A 13,914-nucleotide genomic window follows, 5' to 3' on the forward strand; every position below is an offset into this window, starting at 1 on the left:
GGCAGATGCTAGCATTATAGCTGAGCAGATGTTTTCCCTAGAGAATCTGTTTCCAATACCTTATGATGAAGAATCACCTTCAGAGAATAAACAAATGTACATACGTGTACGCTCCAGCAAGACAAAACCATCTATTTCAGATGAGAGACACAAATGCTCTGTGTGTTGGGAAATAGATATCAGACAGGCTGGAAGGTCACCCAAGGATTTATTTTTTAGTGTCATTTCTATTTGAGGTTTTTCACTGTCCTTCCCTGCTCCCAGCAATTGCAATTTGGAACATTAATTCTAGATTTTATTGTTTATTTCCCTCAATGTAGTTTGCATCAAACTGACAAAAGGCATTTTTATAAACCAAGTATACTAAATGTGCTTATTTCACATATTTACACAGTACTTGAACTTAAACCAAAGAGAAAGTGGGTAACCAGTATATAGCAATGTTTCTTTTTTTAAACATTTTGCAAGTTTTTCTATTGGTTTATTGTTTTGCTTGTCTGTTTTTAATGGCCAAATGAGTCCTAGAGGTACGAAGATGCTCATGCATTTCTTTTCAACGTTTACGAGTGCTTATAACTGATCAAGCTTATCTGTCTCAGAAGCATATTGTGGAGTCACTAACATCATATTATTGAATAATTATATTTCATTCTTTACTTACATTGTCCAGTCAGTTGATATTTACATGTTAAATAATTCTTAGTTTCATGAGCATCTATGAATAAGGAAAAGGCAAGTGGGAGGTACATATTACATAGTCAATCTTAAATTTCAATTAGCTATGTGTGGTAGGCTAAATAATGGTCCCCCCAAAATAGGTCCACATCCCAGTCCCCAGAACCTGTGAATGTTATCTTACATGGCAAAGACTTTGTAAATGTGATGAAGTTATAGATCTTGAGTTGGGGAGATTATCCTGGATTATCCTCAGGTATCTTTATAAGAGGGAACCAGAGGGAAATTTCACACACATGGAAAAGCAGAAGGCAATGTCACCATGAAGGCAGAGAGTGGAGCGATGAGGTCACAAGCCAAGGAAGGCAGGAAACCACCAGGAGCTGGAATGGATTCTTCCCTAGAGCCTCCACAGCCTCAAGCTGGCCCTGCTGGCAGTTTGAGTTCAGACCACTGAAACTGATTCTGAACTTCTGGCTTCCAGAACTGTGAGGGAATACATTGCTCTTGTTGTAAACCACCAGATCTGCGGTAATTCGTTGCAGCAGCCATCCAGGAGCTCAGAGGCCAGAGAAAATGGGTATTATCATATATATTGTGTTCTGAAAGTTTAATAGTAAAAGGTATCCAACTTCTAGGCTATAGATTCCCCAGGGAACAAAATGGAATTTGTAGTACAGGCTTCATTAGATGATGGATGGCTAAACCAATCCTAACCCTCTAGGAGTCAATTTGAACCGTGGGGAGGGCAGGATTATGAAAGTGTGTGAAGTGTGAACAACCATCATAGGGCAAATTAGGTTGGCCCACATTGTGGTAATGACATGGTCTCCCTAGAAAGGACCAGGCATCCATTTCCAGAATCTGATCATCAAGGCCTCACTGCACCAGGGAACAAGCACCCACCACGGACTGTGCAGAACGAGTGTTCAATGACATTCTCTAGCTTCCAGAATCACAGGTAGTATTAGACTGATCAGGCCCAGCTCTCTCTCCACTTGGGTATGAAAGCCAAGCTGACTCCCACTTGGACTGTGTAAGCCCTTGCATTCCCAGAGTATTTGGGTTGAGGTGGGGTTATGGGGGGGGAGGAGATGAAGAAAAAGAAAGAGTTTTGTGAGAGAAAGAAACTGGATTTCTAAGAAATTTGGTCTTGAGCATTTAAATGGACATATACAAGGGATATGTCATTTATATCATGTTTGTGGAATACATCACATGAGTTACAGCTACTAACAGAAACAATGATGTCTATTAAGGTTAACAGTTGTTGAGATGGTACTAAGGGTAAATGCATTCTAATTGCTGGTAAGAGCCCTGAAACACATCTCTCCTTTCATAAGTAACGGAATAGAGAAAGGGGCTGAATTTTCATATTAGTCTTGGCACTAATGTCTTGCTAACCCTTATCATCATCGTAAGATTTATATGCACCTCTCTAGATCACTCATTGCCTGCCAGAGTAAAGGTCTCCAGGCATCTGCAGAGCAAAGGGTGATGAGCTGGGCACTTTCTGTAAAGCTAACCCCTTCTTTTCCAGCCAGCCAACTTGCTAACAGTTGGTGGGAACATAGAAGGAAGGCATCCTTATGTTTGGCAATTCTTCATCCCTCTCCAGATGTTCCTCACTCTCTTTGCTACCAGCTGAGGCACGTCCATTCCAGAAGTGTTTAACAAGAGAGAATTCAATAGAGAAAACTTAACCTTGGATAGGAAGGATGAGGAGTATGGGGTGTGCATAACATAGACAGCTTTCGGTAAGATCTAATAAATTATTGACAACATCAAGAATAACTTCTTTTCCAACGGAACCCCAGGAATCACAGAGTTGCCAGTTAGGTTCCTACTTTTACAAGGAAATAATGTCAATAATAACAATAGCAAGAAGACCGTAAACATCTTTTCTCCCTCACAGTGCATATCAGCAATTCATGCACAGCAACTTTATAGAATTAATCAAATGTATCTGCCTAAGGCCATCTAGTTTCTCTTTTATTGTATTCTCTTTCACTGGTTTTTAACCTGACCTTCCTGTAAAAATACTTCTAACTCATCTTTGAAAATTACCACAAGCTGGATAGAGAAGAATAAAGGGAGACAGACCATGAACAGGGAAGTTGCAATCCTGAATAATATATAAACTAAAATGTGAATGATACCATCATTCAAAAAGCAACTGGCTCAAAGGAAAGATGGTTCTGAGAAGCAGAAAGGATATAGGAAGCTTGGGTTCTCATTTGCAAGCAAGAGAATTACTCATACTTGTGGGCCACTATAGGAGAGGAAGCTCTTAGAACCCACACTTATCAGGATCTGGGAAGCCTTGCCCTGTGGATGTGGAAATCTCCATCTGTGTGGATAACCCCAGTACTCATGGGCTGACAAGGCTAGTCTGGGTTTTGCTGCTGGGGTATGGTTCAGGTTAAGGCTGAATTTATTATGGGAATGGGTAAGCTCCTGATTAAGAATGTGGTCACTAGAGGCAAATTTTTTCACAAGCAACCAGAGGTTGATGCCTCTATAGTGAGCCAAGCTAGAGAGGCTGCAGAAATCCTCAGTCAGAGACCCACACCACAGTTAACCATGAGGTTACCTAACCCTAACCCTAACCCTAACCCTAATCCTAAACTTGAACAATGTAAATAAGGCCCTTTGTTCTGGAAGAAGCCGCATACTATTTGAGTCTCTCTGCCTCTGAGGTCATGATTGATGGGTATAAAAGAGCCACATCATTTTATTATCCACAAGGTCTTCTCGACATAGAAGCGAGTCCCTCTTTATTTCATGATTCTTAGCAGCTGTGTTTTGCATGATTTGTGCTGTGTGTTTTGGTAAGCTTCATGGGATATAAGTGCCCCTCAAGTGGATGGAGTGGTCATTCAGGTTCCTCAGTCTCGTCTATCATAAATCATCATTTTTCCCCCCAGATTCCCCTCCAAGGATTGTAGCCATTAGCAGGCTCCAAAAAAGCCACTTTTGTGGCATAAGTCAGAGAAGTGGGATTGTAGGTTCAAGGACCAAAGAGGAATAGAAATGAAGGAGCAGGTGGTGGTGATATCATACCAAGAAATTGCTAAAGCCAGCTCCACACTACTAGAAGATGCCAAGTTGCCTGGACTCTTGAAAGGAACATGGGGACTACAACATTCTGTCATTCTTGTTTCATCTTACATTTCTCTCTCTTCCCCACACAATTATTATTTATATATAGTTTTTTATAGAGGTAAAATTTACGTGAATTTGAAAGCAAAAATCTTAACTGTGTAATTTAGACAAATGCCTATGTAACTCACATTCCTTATCCAAATATAGAATGCTTTCATCATCTCAGAAAGTTCTCTCGTGTCCATTCCTGGTTAATTTACACCCCCAACCCAAAGACAACCACTTTTCTGGGTTTTTTTCACACCATAGATTAGTTTTGCCTATTCTAGATCTCCATAAATAGAATCATGTAGTATATGCTATTATTGCTTTTTTTGTGTCTGGGGTCCTTCAGTCAGCATGTTTGTGAGATTCATCCATGATGATACATAGATCAGTAGTTCTTTTTTTTTTTTTTTTTTTTTGCTTAATAGTATTCCATTGTATGAATATACCACAATTTATTTATCTACTCTGTTAAAGTTGGACATTTGAGTTGTTTAAAGTTTGGATGGTATTATAAATAAGGCTGCCATGAACATTATTATAGATTTTTCATGCATGAACATGTGTTTTCATTTCTCTTGGGTTAATACCTAGGAGTGAAATTCCTAGGTCAAAGGATATGTAACAGACTATTTTATAATATATAAATTAAATTTATGGGTTCCCCCAAGTGACTTGCAAATGTTTCTTTTAACAAAATGAAAACATCCTTTTAAATTATTTTTCAGGACAGAAGTAGTCCCTCAAGAATATACTTTTGCAGTGCTAGGTAGCGACATGACATCTACAGACACTACTTGCTAAGAATGTACCATTCTGGGCAAAACCCCAGGGTGACCCTTACATTTACACAGGATTGCCTTTTGAGAAATCAGCTTTATATAAGGTTTTTCACACCACTCCACAGCAACCTTAATTTTCAATACACCTTCCATCTTTCTTGATTTGAGTCTACTTTTTACAAGGATGGGCAACTGACATGGTAAGATTTGAAAGATTTGGGTTTTAGCACAGAAGGATGAGAAAGAATAGTTTTAAGTTTAGGCCTAGAAAAAAGGATCTTCTATATCACTCATTTTGGCTAACCAGGAATTATATTGGAATAACAGTAATAAAGAGTGTATATTTTCTGGGCCTTGTCCTCTGGCCAAATGTTTCTACCAGTTCTGTGGGGTGATGGAGGAAATGTTGAAGGGGGAAAGTTGGTTGTGGTAGTAGAGAATTTAATGAGTCCAGGTTCTGAGTTCTCTCTATTCCTAGATCTCCATACATCTCAAAATTAATTTACACTATGGCCCTTCCACTTTACTTTCCACTACTATCCGTCCACTACTGACTTTCAATCATAGTATATAGTCAGTCATCTAGAAGAGGTACCATTTTCCTGCTTAGTGAAAAAAATCTTAGAGATATGAGAAGGTCTACCACTTGCAGTTGTACACAACTCCAGGGAGGATATATCTATATGGGTAGATGCCTTCTGAAGTTGTGTGGTATACAATCTGCACAGCCATTCATGTTATACAAGAAGATATATATAAGGGAACAAATGAGTACAGAGTCCCATCAAATTAAAGTAGATTGATATAGCTTAACTTATTAATCATGATCTTTCTTTATTTTGTAAGTAATTTCACAAGTAACTCAGCCAATCCTATTTTAGCCTCGATCCTTAGATTATGTTTAGGCTATGGTTTACCAGTCCTTCTTCCCCATCTTTCCCTTATATTCTCAGCCCAAACCTGAAAATTTCTCTTCTATCTCCTTCTCTATCTAGGACTCAGATCGATCCCTTTAATTTGGCTTCTCTTAGCCAAAAGATATCTCATTTGAGCAATTTTCCACAGGTTTTCTATTCTGTGAATTTCTGTGAACTAATTTTTCTCTGCTCATTGGCTATGAAGCTTTTCCCAGTGGAAAATGTTTATAAGAAGCCAGCTCCAACTATCGCAAGTAGCCATTTTTACTCATTTTTCCTCTTCAATTGCTTTGCGGTTTAAACATCCAAAGTTTCCCTAATGAGCTTGGTCTCTAATAAAGTGTTAAAATATTTCCTATTAGCACAAAATATGCCACACAGGGTGAAAACCGTGGACAATAAAAGACAAACTGGGTTGCAGACAGAGTACCATCTAGGCCTCAGTTTTCTTATCTATAAATCAGATGAGAAACAGTAGGTCCATAACATGACTGTTCCATCAGAATCCCTTGAGGATATTGCATAAATCCAGATTCTCAGTCTCCGCCCCCAGAATATTCTGGTTTATCTTGTCTAGGAATAGAGCCTGGGACTCTGCAATTTTAAAAGCACCGTTTTCTCTTTCTCTCTCTCTCTCTCTCTCCCCCCATCTATTTTGCTTTACATACCATAAATACCACGTGCTTGTAGAAGCAAAGCAGGTGAGTTTGCTTCTAGTAAAAATGGAGTAAATACACTCAATCCTATCTCCCCATCTGATTATCACTAAGAAACATGCGCAAAAAAGCAGCCATCAGAAGACAAGGAAAGAATGGCAGGTGTAATGGTATAGAATTCAGTACTCAAAGGACAATGCAGCAATGAGTTGCCTGTTTGGGTTTTTTTCTGTCTTCTATACCCTGACTTAAACTCTGTGGCAGACCAAAACCAAAACTGCTGACAGGCACAAATAAAGTCAGACCCAGACACTCTCTCTAGCCAGAGAAGCAGGAGTAGGGGTCAGTGTGGGACAAACCCCTTTCAACCCTCCAGCATGAGCAATCAAACAAGAGTTCCCTGCCCCCAGCAAGATGGAGATGGCCCCAAGCCATTTTGAGTGCCAGCAAAGAAAAGGCAGCCCCATCCCCCACTGGTATGGCAGACGGTACCCCTGCGGAGTGGAGGAGTGTATTTTGACTCTCGCTGCACTGCACTGAGCAAAAGTGGTAGCAGTGGCAGCTCCACAGGCTCTTTGCTCTCACTACTTTGCCCCAAGTTAGGCCAAGTCACAAGAAGAGCATGAAAATGCAGGGACAATAAAGTTCTGGTTTTCTAATCAGACCACTAGGAAAAGGACCCCTGGGAGTCAGAGAGAACTATTGGCATGATGAAGCTAGAAAAAGGGATTTAAAAAAAATGCTTATGGGGCTTCCCTGGTGGCGCAGTGGTTGAGAGTCCCCCTGCCGATGCAGTGGACACGGGCTCGTGCCCCGGTCCGGGAAGATCCCACATGCTGCGGAGTGGCTGGGTCCGTGAGCCATGGCCACTGAGCCTGCGCGTCCGGAGCCTGTGCTCCGCAACGGGAGAGGCCACAACAATGAGAGGCCCGCGTACCACAAAAAAAAAAAAAAAAAAAAAAGCTTATGAAATACTAGCTCAGACCCAAACTGCTCGTGTGTGAAACCAGCTGTAATGAATACAGCAAAGGCTTTTTAAAAAATTAATTAATTAATAAATTAATATATTTATTTATTTTGGGTTTGTTTTGTTTTGTTTTTTTTCCATGAACTTCTATGGCTTTTATTTTTTTTAACGTCTTTATTGGAGTATAATTGCTTTACAATGGTGTGTTAGTTTCTGCTTTATAACGAAGTGAATCAGTTATACATATACATATATCCCAATATCTCCTCCCTCTTGCGTCTTCCTCCCTCCCACCCTCCCTATCTCATCCCTCTAGGTGGTCACAAAGCACGGAGCTGATCTCCCTGTGCTATGTGACTGCTTCCCACTACCTATCTATTTTACATGTGGTAGTGTATATATGTCAATATATACACTACCACTCTCTCACTTTGTCCCAGCTTACCCTTCCCCCTCCCCATGTCCTCAAGTCCATTTTCTAGTAGGTCTGTGTCTTTATTCCCGTCTTGCCCCTAGGTATTCCGTGAACTTTTTTTATTTTTTAGATCCCACATATATGTGTTAGTATACGGTATTTGTTTTTCTCTTTCTGACTTACTTCACTCTGTATGACAGACTCTAGGTCCACCCACCTCACTACAAATAACTTAATTTCGTTCCTTTTTATGGCTGAGTAATATTCCATTGTATGTATGTGCCACATGTTCTTTATCCATTCATCTGTTGATGTACCACAATGTTGACTGCAGCTCTATTTACAATAGCCAGGACATGGAAGCAACCTAATTTATTTATTTTTGGCTGTGTTGGGTCTTTGTTGCTGTGTGTGGGCTTTTTCTAGTCGTGGTGAGTGGAGGCTACTCTTCATTGAGGTGCGCGGGCTTCTCATTGTGGTGGCTTCTCTTGTTGCAGAGCACAGGCTCTAGGCGCACAGACTTCAGTAGTTGTGGCACACAGGCTCAATAGTTGTGGCTTGCAGGCTCTAGAGTGCAGGCTCAGTGGTTGTGGCACACGGACTTAATTGCTCCGCGGCACGTGGGATCTTCCCGGACCAGGGCTCGAACCTGTGTCCCCTGCATTGGCAGGTGAATTCTTAACCACTGCATCACCAGGGAAGTCCAAGCAAAGGCTTTTTAAACTCAACTACACCATATATCACCGCCCAGGTCTCAGACTGACACTAAGAACAGGCAAAGGGGTACAGACTGGAAGAGCACTGCAATGGCTTTGAAGATTAAACTGACATTGGAACCATACACCACAGAAGCTGGTTCAGGACTTGCAGTCTAGATTCAACAAGGTTAACTGCTGGCTGAAACAAAATTTTTAAATAACATTCTCTGGAAGATTTTTATAGGAATCAGAGTCTCATGGTATTCAAAATGTCTGAATACAGTCCAAAATTACTCAGCATACAAAGAATCAGACAATCTGAAGAACTGTCAGAGGAAAAAGCAATCAAGAGATGCTAACCTTGACATAACAAAATATTGCAATTACAAGATTTCAGAGCAGCTATTATAACCATGCCACAAGAAGTAAGGATGAATACTCTTGAAAGAAATGGAAAGATATAAGCTCTCATCTGAGAAACTGGAGCTATATAAATGAACCAAATGGAAATCCTAAAACTGAAAGCTCTAATAACAGAAATAAAAAATTGGAAGGGCTTAATAAAAGAATGGAACCAGAGGAAAGAATTAGTAAATTTGAAGATACATCAATAGAAATTATACAATCTGAAAAGTAGAGATTAAAAAAAAAACAGAGCCTCAGAGGCCTGTGAGACAATATCAAAAGGTCTAACATTTATATCATTGAATTTCTAGAAGGAAAGGAGAAAGAGATATGACCAGAAAAATATTTGAATATATAGTGAGTGAAAACTCTCCAAATTTTGTGGAAGACAAAATATAGAAACCTAAGAAACCCAAAGAGAATAAACTCAGAAAACTATGCCTATACACATCATAAATAAACTGATGGAAATCAAAGATTAAAATAAAATCTGAAAAGCAGCCAAAGAGAAACAATGTATTACATATAGAGAACAAAGATCCAAATGAGTGCAGAATTTTTCATCAGAAACCATGGAGACCGAAAACCAGTGCAACAATATTTTTAAAGTGCTGAAAGAAAAGATCTGCCTGTCAACCCAGAATTCTATACCCTGTGAAAATATCCTTCAGGAATAAAGGGAAAACAAAGATGTTCTCAAATGAAGGAAACCTAAGAGAATTCATCACTAATAAACTTGCTTTACAGAGATTTGTCAAGTACAAAGGAAATAATGACTAAAGGAAACCTGAAAAATCAGTAATGACAGAATAGCAGCAGAGGTGGTAAATATCTGCCTAAATAAAAGAGATCATTTTTGTCCCTTAACTTGGTTAAACAATATAGTGCTTGTCAAAAGCAAAAATCATAATGCTCTCTGATGGTATTTTCACTGTAGGTAGACATAATACATATGAAAACTTTTGAAAGGAGGAAGACTAAAATGACCAAACACTTATACATTTTCTTTATTTTTTGTGACATGGTAAGATATTAATGCTAATTAGATTGCGTAAAGTTTGATGCATTTATTGTATTCCCTACAGCAATCACTAAAGAAATAATTCAAAGACATATCACGAAAAACTCAATGGAGATTTAAATGGAATTCTAAAAAGTATTTGAATAACTCAAACAAGGCAAGTAAGGGAAACCAAAGGAATGAAAACCATAAGAGAAAAGCAGAAACTAATAATAAAATACAACTATGTCTGTAATTTCATTAAATATAAATGGTTTAAACAAACCAATTAAAAGACAGTGATAGGGGGCTTCCCTGGTGGCGCAGTGGTTGAGAGTCCGCCTGCCGATGCAGGGGACACGGGTTCGTGCCCCGGTCCGGGAGGATCCCACATGCCACGGAGCGGCTGGGCCCGTGAGCCATGGCCGCTGAGCCTGCGCGTCCAGAGCCTGTGCTCCGCAATGGGAGAGGCCACAACAGTGAGAGGCCCGCGTACCAAAAAACAAAACAAAACAAAACAAAACAAACAAACAAACAAAAAATTCTCTGACCATGATATGATTAAACTAGAAATTGACACCCTAACAGAAGGATGTCTGGAAAACTCTCCAAACACCTGGAAATTAAACAACACACTAGTATATAATCCATGGTTCAAAGAGGAAGTCTCAAGAAAATTAGAAAATATTTTAAGCTGAATAAAAACAGAAATCAAGTGTACCCCAATATGTGAAATGTACCCAGAGTAATGCTCAGGAAAAAAAAATGCAGCATTAAATGTTTATATTAGAAAAGAAGGATCTCAAATCAATATTTTCAGGTGCCACATTAAGAAACCAGAAAAAGAAGACAACTAAACCTAAAGCAAGCAGAGGGAAATAGTAAAGAGAAGAAAATAAATTAATAAAATTGAGAACAGTACAACAACAGAGAAAATCAATTAAACCAAAAGCTGATACTGTGGAAAAAATCAGTAAAACCAATAAACCTGTAGCTTGATGATCAGGTAAAAGAGAGAAGACACATATGAAAATTACTGGAAATTAGAGGAGATAGTGCTACCAACTCACAGACATTAAAGGAAAATGAAGGAATGCTGAAAACAATTCTATGCACATAAATATGACAGGTTAGACAAAACTGACCAATTCCTTAGAAAACAAAACCTACCAAAACTCACCGCAAGAAAAATATAAATAACTTGAATAGCCTTATATCTAGTAATGAAATTGAATTCATAGTTAAAATTCTTCCAAAAAAGAAAACTCGAGACACAGGTAATTTCACTATAGAATTCTACTAAGCATTTAAGATAAGGGGACACCTCAACTCATTTGATGAGCCACCATTACTCTGATATCAGAAACAAACAAAAACAATACAAGAAAAGAGAATTTCAGATCAATACCTCTTCTGAAGTAGATGCAAAAATCTTCAGCAAAATCTTACCTATTTAACCCAGCAATATATTAAAAGAACAGTACATCATAACCAAGGGGGTTTATCCTCAGGAATGCAAGGATAGTTCAACATTTTAAAATCAATCTATGTAATCCACTACGTTAACAGACTAAAGAAAAAACATGATTATGTCAAAAGAGGCAGAGAAATCACCTGACAAAATTCAGCATCCAGTCATGATAAAAACTCAGCAAATAAGATATAAAAGGTAATTTCTCAATCTGATAAAAAGGCATCTATAAAAACCCTATAACATACATCATATTTAGTGGTAAAAGACTGAATGCTTCCTCCCTATGATTGGGATCAAGACAACAATGCCACTCTCATCACTCCTACTCAGTATCATACTGGAAGTACTAGCAAGTACAGTGAATCAAGAAAAAGAAATAAAAGGCATATAGAATGGGGAGGAATAAATAAAACTATCCATATTCCCAGATGACATGATTGTCTACATAGAAAATCCCAGGTAACCTTCAGAAAAGCACTTAAAATTAGTAAGTGAATTTGGCAAGGTCACAGATACAAGGTCAATGTTCACACAACTATATATTTGTACACTAACAATGAACAACTGGAAACTAAAATTTAAAAACAATACCATTTACAATAGCCCCCCCCCATGAAGTACACAGGTATAAATCTAACAAAATATGTTCAGGATTTACATGTGGAATCAAATAAAAATAAAGATACAACTTATCAAAAGGATGCAGCAGAAACAGTGTGTAGAGGGAAATTTGTAGCATTACATACATATATTAGAAAAGAATAAAGATCTAAAATCAGTAACCTAAGGATCCACATTAGAAAACTAAAGAAAGAAGAACAATTTAAGACTAAAGCGAGGAGAAGGAAAGAAATAATAAAAATTGGAGCAGAAATCAGTGAAATTAAAAACAAGAAATTAAGGGCTTCCCTGGTGGCACAGTGGTTGAGAGTCCGCCTGCTGATGCAGGGGACACAGGTTCTTGCCCCGGTCCAGGAGGAGCCCACGTGCCGCGGAGCGGCTGGGCCCGTGAGCCATAGCCACTGGGCCTGCGCGTCCGGAGCCTGTGCTCCGCAGCGGGAGAGGCCACAACAGTGAGAGGCCCACATACCACACACACAAAAAAAAAAACCCAAGAAATTAAGAGGGAAAATCAACAAAACCAAATGCTGGTTCTTTGAAAAGATCAATAAAGTTAATAAACCTCTAGCCAGGTTAACCAAGAGAAAAAGAGAAGACATAAGTTGCTAATATCAGAGATGAAAGATGGACCATCACTACTGATTCCATGGAAATTAAATGGACAATAAATGAATACTATGAACAACTCTATGCCTACATATTGATACCTTAGATGAAATGGACCTACTCCTATTAAGATGTAAACTACCAAAACTTACAAAAGGAAAAATAGGTATGCTGAATAACCCTATCAGAAAAACTGTCAACAATTAATAATCTTTTAAAAGAAAGCACCAGATGCAGATAATTTCACTGGTGAATTCTACCAAATATTTAAGGAAGAAATTATACCAATTTCCAAAATATCTTCCAGAAAATAGGAGCAAAGGAAATACTTCCTAGTTCATTCTAGGAGGCCAGCATTGTCCCAATACTAAAACCAGAAAAAGACACTGGAAGAACAGAAAGCTACAGACCAGTATCTCTCATGAACGTAGATGCAAAAATCCTGAACAAAATATTAACAAGTTGAATTCAACAATGTGTAAAAAAAGTATACGTCATGACCAAATGGGATTTATTCCAGGAATGCAAGGTTGGTTCAATGTTCAAAATTAAATCAATATAATCTATAACATCAGCAGGCTAAAAAAGTAAAAGCATATGATTATATCAATAAATGCAGAAAAAGCATTTGACAGATCCAGAACCCATTTGTAATAAAAACTCTCAGCAAACTAGAAATAGAGGGAAACTTCTTCAACTTGATAAAGAACATCTACAAGGTATCCACAGCTACTATCATACTTGAGACTGGACTTAAGTATGGACACTTTCCGCCCAAATCAGGAACAAGGCAAGGATGTTTTCTCTCACAACTCCTATTCAACATCCTACTGAAAGTCCTAGGTAGTGCAAGAAGACAAGAATAAGAAATAAATGTATATAGATTGGAAAGGAAGACATTCTTTGCATCTGACATGATTACCTATGCATAAAATCCCAAAGAATCTACCAAAAAATCTCCTGGCAATAATAAGCAAGCATAGCAGAGTCATAGGATAGAAAGTTGATATACAAAAGAGAATTGCAGAGCTTCCCTGGTGGTGCAGTGGTTGAGAGTCCGCCTGCCGATGCAGGGGACACGGGTTCATGCCCCGGTTCGGGAAGATCCCACATGCCGCGGAGCGGCTGGGCCCGTGGGCCGTGGCCGCTGAGCCTGTGCTCCGCAACGGGAGAGGCCACAACAGTGAGAGGCCCGCGTACCGCAAAAAAAAAAAAATGGACAATTGCAGTCCCATATACCAGCAATGGTCAGCTAGAATTTTAAATTTAAAGATAATTAGCATTTATAATAGCACTAAAACATATTAAATAGTTAAATATAAATCTCTAAAAAATGGATAGGATCTATATGTGGAAAACTGCTAATGAAAGAACTCTTCTCAAGAAGAACTAAATAATGGAGAGACACATGTTCATATATTGGCAGACTCAGTATAGTTAAAATGTCAATTCTCCCCCAACTGGTCTTTATATTTTAAGCAATCCCAATGAAAATTCCATTAGGATTCTTTATACATATAGACAAGCTGATTCTAAAATTTTTATGGA

The sequence above is a fragment of the Delphinapterus leucas genome, chromosome X (assembly GCF_059928025.1).
Source record: "Delphinapterus leucas isolate spDelLeu-1000000601 "Yukka" chromosome X, BTC_Dleu_Yukka2, whole genome shotgun sequence".
Taxonomy (NCBI): Eukaryota; Metazoa; Chordata; class Mammalia; order Artiodactyla; family Monodontidae; genus Delphinapterus; species Delphinapterus leucas.